Genomic DNA, 10,312 nt, shown 5'->3' with positions numbered 1-10,312 from the left:
AGTAATAAGACATTATAATGAGTTAACCGAGTGCTTAAAAACTGGAAATATAGATATATTCTTCATATCTGCTTCTTATGTCCAGAAAACATATCACCTATATGATGAATGAGAGTAGGTAGAATGGTTAAATGAAAAGATTTTAACACTTCATTTTCTTATATCTTGTGTTATGAAATTCAGGAGTAATAATTGCTTACACTCTCCAAGAAACTGGTATATATGCCAGAGGCGAAATTTTGTACTATTCAATATACTCAATGGTAATATGGTATACTGACTGAAGGCAAAGTCTCTTTGCTTGTGAAATTTTCTCAATACTTACCTTTTGGCATTTCCACCTGATACAGATACAAATTAACCCTTCCTGTGTCAGTGACTTTGGACAGTGTGTACAATGCTATGGGACTTGCTGTGCCAATCAGTACTCAAAGCACACAGGGATTAATGGAGAATCAAATCAGTAACAAGTACAATGAAGAAATTCTCCAACCATTGTATAAATTCAGCATGATTTACAATTAAGAAGATCAAGTTAAACATACATAATTAGAATGATGAGGATGAATCAATCACTTCATTGATTTTCATCTGGAGTCTTACAATAACTTTCACTTTTAAAGCTTGATAAATCAATCACATTGAACAAAAGAGATTTTTCCTACTGAATTCAAAATACCCTTTACACTTTGGTTTACTGAGATATACTTCACTAAAAACAAAATGAAGTAAACTTTTGAACTTGCAAAACAAGATAAATAAGTATAACAGGGATTATTTCAGATTTTTTTTTTCTATGAGCAGGAAGTGAAATTGCAAATGACCTAAAAGATCAACACAAAAATCAAAGGGATTTCCAACACACAATGTGATGAAAAAGAGAAACATAACTCAAAATTCTGAAATGAAAAATTAAGTTAGAAGAGAGGATCTCAAATAGATGTCAAGATAAATACACACTGGCTGACCATTTAAAGTTGTTCTCATTCTGTGTAGATGTAAGATGAATCCTTTGCAAATCTTCCATGAAGTCACATAATTCAACAGATAAGCTGTTTATAATCATATCAACTGGAATGATTCTTTTTCAAAGTGATGAAAAGTAAATCCCTGGCAAGTCTTCTGCTAGCTCAGATTATGCAAAACACCAACTGGTTTGCAACCTCATTAATCAGAAAGTTTTTCTTTCATTATTTGGTTTATTTTTTAATGTTCCTTACAACCATGCTGATTAAATCTGTTGCAAATCTTTCATGAAACTGATGATGCAATCACTTAGGCACAAGTGTTTTACAAGATTTAATTATACCCTTATGGGGTAAGTTTTAATGTTTGCTGAATGGTTGAATTTCCAGAACATGTAAGAGGGCGGAACATGATCAACAGTAACAGCAGTAAAAGGACATTGCTGCAAAGAGAAGACGGATTTGGTCACACTTTGATCAGACTGTTATCTGCCAAATAAATAGGACACTTAAAACTGCAGACTTCTCCATAAAATGTCCAGCTGTGCCTGATAGAATCTTTAGTGAGGGGAAAAGAGTGTCATGAAATATCTCAGTATCTCTTCCTCTCCTTGTCTGCATTACTTAATGTCTCTTGGAGCTCAAATTTGAGCTCTAAATGCTTCATTGCTGAGCTATAATATCTACTTGAAGTGATACAGCATGGTATTGAATACAAATCAAATCCTGCATGCAATCACTCACAAGTGTTGAGTGTTATCCTGATTAACATATCAATTAATCAGGCACTGTCACTGTATACACTGATTGCTGGCAACAAAAAAGTATTTACTCCCAAGAATTGTGAAGATTCTTCATAACTGACATCTACATTCATATATCAAAACTTGAGGGCTTGGAGGCTTACCATCTTTGGTACAATTTTCTGAGGGTTCAAAAAGATGAAATATGAACAACCCATGCAAGGCAGACATGCACAGGTGTCCTCATACATGCAACATTCAAAGAGGTTAAGAGCAGATTATAGAATTTATATGCTTCTTCACAGGAAACTAATACATTATACACTTTCTTAATTCATCTTGAAATGTGATGAAACGAAAAATCGTGAACTTGAATCACAGTAATTTTATGTGCTGCGTATTGTTAACCCATAACCAACTGAAATCTTGTGGAGCTTTTCTACAATCTTTAGAGATTCAATCTTGAAAGAATTGTGTTAAGTTTATTTGCACTGCACTCTCAAATATTCTACCAGAATCCTATCTAGTAGAATTGATGTAATTGGGTGCTCCATACACAATATTGACTATCATTGTACTTTACTTTCATTTTTCCTCTCACAACCATATCAAATGATTTTTGGCGCTCTTCCGGGATTTTATGTAACCCATGGTTACTGGACCTAGGCTGCTTTCAAGGCAGGGCAAAGCTGCCTGTTTACACCACTAATCTGTCCTGATGGTCCAACATAACTCTGTGGTTTGTGGAATTACACTGCTCATCCACACTACAATACTAATTTCTCATTTGCATCAGAGAATATATGCCCATATGTGCCTGGAATTTCACATTATACAAAAATGCCATACTACATCTATACATGTTTTAAACATATTTTGAAAACATATTCAAAATTTCTCTGCGACAACAGAAACTGTTTGTGAATTTAATTGCCACTGTTTACAAACCCTAAATGAAACCTAAAATTTGCCAAGATTGGCTATGTTTGTAAAAATTTGCCACTCAGTGAGATACTGATACCGTTAAAGGATGAATGCAACAATAATTATGCAAGCAAGGAAGCTTTTACGGCACAAACAACCAATCTTAGGACACTTCCATGGCAGGGGACAGAAAATTGGAAGACAATGAAAAAGGTTTACATCGGAAAGTCATCATCCTTAGAAAGAAGAAAGAAAGAAAAAAAAGGACAGAAAAATGATGAAGAAAAAAAAAAATGATTTTCCAGCATATGATTACATGGCAACATCCATCACAGAATAACAACAACAAAATGAAGTAGGAAATGTGTCATCACACAAAAACTGAATCATCATCAACTTAGGACGCCCCCATCTACCCCTTCCAGCAACCTCTGCCATCCTCAATCACAATAAAATCATGAAAAAACCTACTGAACCAATGGCACACCAGGTGACAGGGAACATAATACATGTCAATGATAAAATGTGAGCAGATACCAGTCAATTATCTTTAACAGTCATCATTACTCTAAAAAACAACAACACAATAATAAAAGTTACAAGCTTAGTCTCATTTGCATCATGACCAGCCATAGGAAAGACATTTTCATCAGCACTATCACCATCATCATCATCATTGTCATCGTCGTCATCGTCATCATTACCATCATCACCATCATCATTACAACCATCGTCGTCATATTCATTGTAATCACCATGAAATGCACCATACAGCTCATCATCTTCATCACAACCATCATTGATCATCATCATCATCATTATAATCACATACAGTGACACCATCATACAGATCATTATCCTATATGCAGCAAAACCGAACTATGACTATATATTAATATTTGCCATTCATAATCATAAATTATATCATTGAGTTTTCATAATCATTACCATATTTCGAGCATTATGGAAATCATCATGAACATCAGCAATGTAAGAAATTGAAGCTCCATGCCACCTTCAAAAACTTGGAATTAGAGAGAAAAATTTGTTCATTCTGTCAACTACCCTACTAGGTAATCAACAAACATGACACTATTGGAAGAGATGAATATAATGTGTAAAGAAAGAAAATATTGCAGAATATCTAAATTTGTGTAATCTCTTCAATGAACTCAAATAAGACACCAGTCTCACACTTCATAATATGACAACAAAAGAGCTACAGCTGTACGACATCCCGCACAACAATGCACCCAGCATATCAAAATGTTTTGTTGTGGATGTGACAACTGGATGACTCACACTTTACTGCGTCATCCGCTAGGAAATATAAACTTGTGAGCCATGCAGTAAAGCATTTTCCTTTACAGGATCTACACAATATTTGTCTCCTTAAATACAGAAAAACAAAGAAGATTTGGGATGATTCTTCGGTCACTCCTGTCTGTGTTCATATTAAGGGAGTGCAAGGGAACAATACCCACTTTACAAATACGCTACCTGAATATAATTTCACTTTTAGGAGGTGAAAATGCAGACAACTGTAGCATACCAAATCATCCAAATACTAGTAGTCATAAAGGGGGAACAGACTGGAACGTCGGTACCACTTTGGCTTCAAAATAGATGCATCTACCACCTATCATAAAACCTTTTCTATCCCCCAAATTCACCCATTATTTCTCTACTGCACATCAACCTAACAAGAGTGACATCTTCAAGAAATGGTGAACTTCCTTCATTCAAAGCATTAAGGCTTTAAATTCTTCCTTGTGTCCTATTTCAACAGTCAACACATTCGCCTGGACTTACCTCGTAGGAGTAATACGTCGGTTTCCCGATGTAAAATTCGGTCAGGATGTCCTCGAAATTAAACGGCTCATATAGAAAGAAAGGCATGGTTTTATCCATCGGTCAGTTTGACAGAAATGAGTAACCCAAGTGAACCGAGTCACCACAGACAAACTCAAAGGCAGAACAAAAGCATCAAGTAAACTTTGAAATTAATCCGGCAGATACAAGATGGATCAAGCTAAAGGAGATGAGCTCTAAAATTCTTCAAAGTCCATTGAAGACAGCCATTACTAATATCATGTTCACACAAGGCACAGGAACTTCACAGAGAACTAGATACACTTTGCTAAACAGACCATGATGTACAAGCTAGCTTCAGTGTTTTTTCCCCTCTCTGAAGCGAGACATATTTTTGCATAGAATTCCATGCTTTCCTGCCAACATACACACACAGGGGAGATAAATCCCTCCGATTAGAATGACATCTCCATTCAATACACAGCGTTTCCGGGAACGAAGACAAAACAGACACAGTATATCTCAACATCATCAGCCAATCAGCTTTCATTAAATCTTTTTCCCTGATAGAGATACTTGATTAAACGGGCACTTGTTTCTCTGATAACCATTTGTACTGGTATCTACTTGATGACAACTTCAAAGAGTCATAAAAAGATAGGCAGAGGAAGATTATACAATGGACAGTATCTTCTGCTGGGTGGGGTATATCTGTGTGTGTACATGCGTGTGTGTGTGTGTGTGTGTGTGTGTGCAGGGAGGTGTGCATATGCGTGTGTGTATGTGTTTACGTGTGTCAGTGTGTGTGTGTTTGTGTGTGTGTGTGAGAGCTGGCAAGAGAGAGGGAGATGGGTAGAGAGAAAGAGAGAAAGTGCATGTCTCTGTGTGTGCGTGTGTGTGTTTTTTGTGTGTGTGTATTTGTACTTTAATATAATGAACACCTGCACATTGACATTTGTTCAGTGTTAAACCAAACAATATTCTTGGCTACACCCTGACCTGTAGTCTCTTTGCTATACAAATGATTGCAAATCAAATTTGTTGTATTCAAGCCACATAGGGCGAGAAAGCTGAACTGTTGGAAGCCTGCCCTAGCTCGTCCTTCAAGTTTTCTGATGCATACAGTCTATTTTCCTTTAACATTCAGTTTTTAAACGTCTATGTAGACATTCAGACACTATCTACTGAGTGGTCTATCATAATGGAATGCCCTAAATTCAGTGAGATTCCTTGGCAGTACAAATGGCGTGCCGAAGATGAAATACAATAAACTGCATACGTCAAATATTTTGCGAGTATTTTCGCAAACTTCATGAGTCAAGTGCTATTAACGAATTTAAAGACACACAAAAATATTGACTTTGGTCGCGATATAAATGTGACATGCATGTATACACTTCTCTAATCAGTACAGTACTCCACGATTGCAAATTTAATCACTCGCAAAGTCGTCGCGAGTCCTGATTTGTAAAAATTTAGACTCGTAAATATTTGGCGTATAGAGTAAGTTGCACTGTGATTTGTAGATGTATACTTTTCAGCATCAATGAAGCCTCTATATGCCCTAAAGTTTCAACTTTCAGTGAGGAAATCCCTGCAGAAACCTTGACCTGACTATAAAATCAGTTTTGAAAAGTAATGCTTCATTCTACTTTGTCCTTCCATGACTCATCACTTCAGAAAAGGCAAAAAATGCCATCATATAATATGCTAAAAGAGCAGTATTCCATTGAAAAAATGTTCTCTTTATTCCAAAACATATGAACCTAAGAATGACCCTAACTGGCCACAAATGTGTGAATTTCACCCCATATGACAGTGACTCCTGACAACAATTTGTGATTTCAAATTCATGAAATTCTTCCGTCGAGTTGTTTGGATTGTAACTGATCAACGAATTGCCCTATATCAACGTAAATATGCACCAAATTGATGAGCGTTTTAGTAGTAGCCATGACAAAAGAAGTCATGGACATACCATATTCGAGCAGGATTTGAACCTATGACCTCCTGATCTCTGGACAGGCGTCTTCTCCACTAAACCATCTACCTCTTGATCTTCGGAGATCAGGAGGTCGTAGGTTCGAATCCCATTCTGAGTATGTATGCCCATGACTTCTTTTGTCATGGCTACTACATGTCCTCAAACACTGATCAATTCAGTGCATATTTTGATATTTACATTGATGTAGGGCAATTTGTCAATCAGTCACAACTTATTTTAATTTGTTACATTTCCTATAGGTCTACTAAAAGCAACCACATTAAACAATGTTGTCAAGCGGTGTGAGAGATTTTCTTGAACATATTCTATAGGGAAGACTGATGCATTACCCCCTTTCTCCTGCAATAAATACATGTACATGTATGTAACATTTTAGACATCCACTCTCAACACTGGATGTGATGTAACAAGAAGCAATTGATGCATAGTTCCATGGACCATACTCTTGCCAAATGCAATGTCAAAAATGAAATTTCAGGAATGGAGAATGTCAATAGGTCAACTTGGATACTACAATCTTCTATCAGATCATACTCCTCAGTCATTGTCTACACTGACGACTGAACTTTTGCCAACTGTATAGATGGCAATCTGTTCTGTCAAATTTTCCTGGTGTTGTGCCAAAGTGCTCGTTGGACAAGGTCATCATTTCTACATGAGCTCAGGCACGTACCCTGCTCACACACGCACTGTAATCAAATCCCCACAACAGTTGCACTGGGTACACAATGTATTTCATATCTTTAATAAAGCTGAAAAGCTTTCAAAAAAAGTTGTTTGTATTTCAAATTATCTAGCATGTATTCTTGATGTCTCCTAGAGAGCTAATGTAAGGTAAGTATTGTTTTTGTTCACCATAGTGCTTCATTGCTTTACATGGTAACATTGCTAAATGTCACTATTTGGATGCTTACATATTAAACTAAAATAGAATGTCCCCTGACTTTGCTAAAAATATACTTGTCCTGGCATACTATCTTTAAATAAACATCCCCAAAGATAGATGTAACCAATGCTCAGGACAAAATAAAGATAGAAAGATATGTTTTTTATTTGTTGCTGTCATAAAAAACTATGGAAAGGATTACGCATGGTCACCTGATCATGACAGTTTTAACACATCTACAGAATGTCATGGCAAATTACTGTCTGACAAGAGAATGATCAAAACTGTCATCTGTCTCGTGAAGCTCAAATTTCTGCTGACAAAGTATGTATGACTGTGTAACTACACGTACACTTTGTACTGTATACAGCATATATTTAGCGAGTCTAATTTTTTTGCGAATCTGGTCTTACTGCAAATTTTGTGAGTGGCTAAATTCGCAATTGTGGAGTACATTGTAATGAAACGGAGAAATGTATGTGTGCACATCACTATTATGTTGGGATTACGGCTAATATTTTTGCATGTTTTTAAATTCACGAATAGCACCTGACTCGCGAAATTCGCTGAAGTAAAACCTCAAAAAAATATTTGGCACATACAGTATTCATGTTCTAGGTAATTTATCTTGTGATAGAATTCCCTTTTAATTTGTTCTTGCATCATATCAATGTCAGGGATATCAGTTAGAATGAAAGAGAGAGAGTTTGAAATACATTTTACATAAAGCTGCCTTGTACACAAAAGAGCCTGAACTTTGGTACTACCAGGGCCTAAATTCAGACTTTTGCCTGAAAACTGACATTCCTGTAATGTTCATCACTTCCCTATGCAACCTCCACAAAAAGAACATAAAAGGAAAATAAAACAAAAAATTAGACAGATTGGTCCTCTATTTCAAAGACGTTGTAAGTGAAAGAGACCGTGTACAACAGAATCCGATACTGATTAACAACAACGGCAGTGTGCATACTCAAGACTTTTCAAATCGACTCTAAGGACACGTACAGGAAGACATGAGTTGAAAGACGCCCTCTTTGTTTACATGAATAGCATCAGAAAAGAAATGTGTCAGAAAGTTGACTCACTCATTGTTTGTTAACCATCCAGGCTCAGTGAAAACCTACCACCTGTCCAGTAATGAGGGAGCCACAGGAGGTGGAATACAGCAGGAGATGACAGGGAAGTGTGATGGAACCTGGACTTTTGATTCAAAACTTTGTCAGTTGTCCTTGCATGATGATGCAAAAACTTCACAAGTACAACTTAACATACCAGCATGACAGTATGTGTGATAACTTGACATGATACCAATAAAGAACAGCTGAAAGTCATCCTTTTACTTTTGCAATATTTTGAAAGACTTGATGCTATGCTTTAATCTTCACTCATCACTGCTATTAAACGTAATTTCACCTTCAGTCTTCCCATTACTGTCATTTACTCAAGAGAAGACACAATGAAATGCAAACCTTGAAAGCACATTTGGCAGGCTACTTAAAATAACTTTGTTGCGATGATAAATGTCTCCCGCAAATCAATGAGGTTGCGTAAGTTTGTTGGTAGCCATGGCAACACATCAAAGATTATTCTTTGCTTGAGTGTGGACACATCTGCCATCTTTACTTTGTTTCTTTAACCCGTTGAAGACGGGTTCCGAGAATACTCAGGCAGGTGTCTATGGGAAATGTGTGTTACAGCACAATCAGTCCATCCTCAACGGGTTAATCTTGCAGTAATACCTTTTAAAGCAAGAAGCCAGTTTGGCATGAAAGGTGCTTGGACTTTCATTCCTGCACAGATGCACATTTCTCTGGCAAATTACCAAAGACGGTCAAACTGAACGTCCAACAACGTCCAGCAAAGTAGATGAAGGAGCTTGGAAACCTGTACAAACAACTGTATAGGCATTTACAATACACTACACTAGAGGGGGAGAAATTAACCAGAGGAAAAATCAGCAACAGGGACGTTGGGCAGCCTGGTAAGAGGCAGGAAAGGCGGTTCTGGAAAGCTTACGAAAATAAATTAAGTAAATCGAGTACTTAGGAAGATTGTGATGATGCACACTGTATCTAATACACACAGCCCCTTTAACATTGTTAACCCATTGAGGACGGACTAATTTTGCTACAACACACATTTTCCACAGACACTTTCTCCGAGTATACTTGGGACTCATCCTTAACGGGTAAACAGCTGTGAGTGGACTCAAAGTTGATAAAACCTTGGGGACTCAAGTCTTGGGAAACAATACACACAATATACGACAGAGTTGCCGAGGATCTGCTGCAAAAAGATCTCTCTTGAATAGACTCACATTTGGATCTTGGAGCAATATCAAGCAAATAGGAAGAGATGACCACTTGAATTTCTACATCCCTCTCTCACTCTCTGTCTGTCTGTCCGTCCGTCTCTCTCTCCTCATGCATACAATGTTGGCAGAGGCCTGAAAAGGTCACTTCACTGGATAAAGTCCCCACACCAGCTAATTGGCTTGGCACACTGCCCAACTGACCCAGGATAGTGTAGAAAGGAACAGATATCTCTCTCTTTCTCTCGCTGCACACCGGACCTCACAACCCTCCTCCTTGGCCAAGGCTGGTGACGCTGATAGATCAGGAATAGTGGGGGCTGCCAAAGAACTAATAGATGTAGGTATACGAAGTGTGAAGAACTATTTAGGCAATCTACTATAAGAGCTGCTTTCTTTATGATAAAAATTTAAAAATATATACAGCATGTCCCAAAAAAAAATTACGATCAGATTTTTGCATCAATTACTCCCAATATGATTAAACTGTCTACATGCTACTTCACGGTCTTAAAATATAAAATATTATTTCTATTTTACAGAAAACACCATTCAATTTGGTTAAGTGGTCACAGAGAAATACAGATTGTTGTAAAGCATGTCATGAGTCTGATTCTTTCAAATTCAGCACTTGGAGGGAAGGGATTCCTGACATGCTCTATA

This window comes from Diadema setosum, chromosome 8 (assembly GCF_964275005.1).
Source record: "Diadema setosum chromosome 8, eeDiaSeto1, whole genome shotgun sequence".
NCBI lineage: Eukaryota > Metazoa > Echinodermata > Echinoidea > Diadematoida > Diadematidae > Diadema > Diadema setosum.
Note: the sequence above shows the minus strand (reverse complement) of the source record.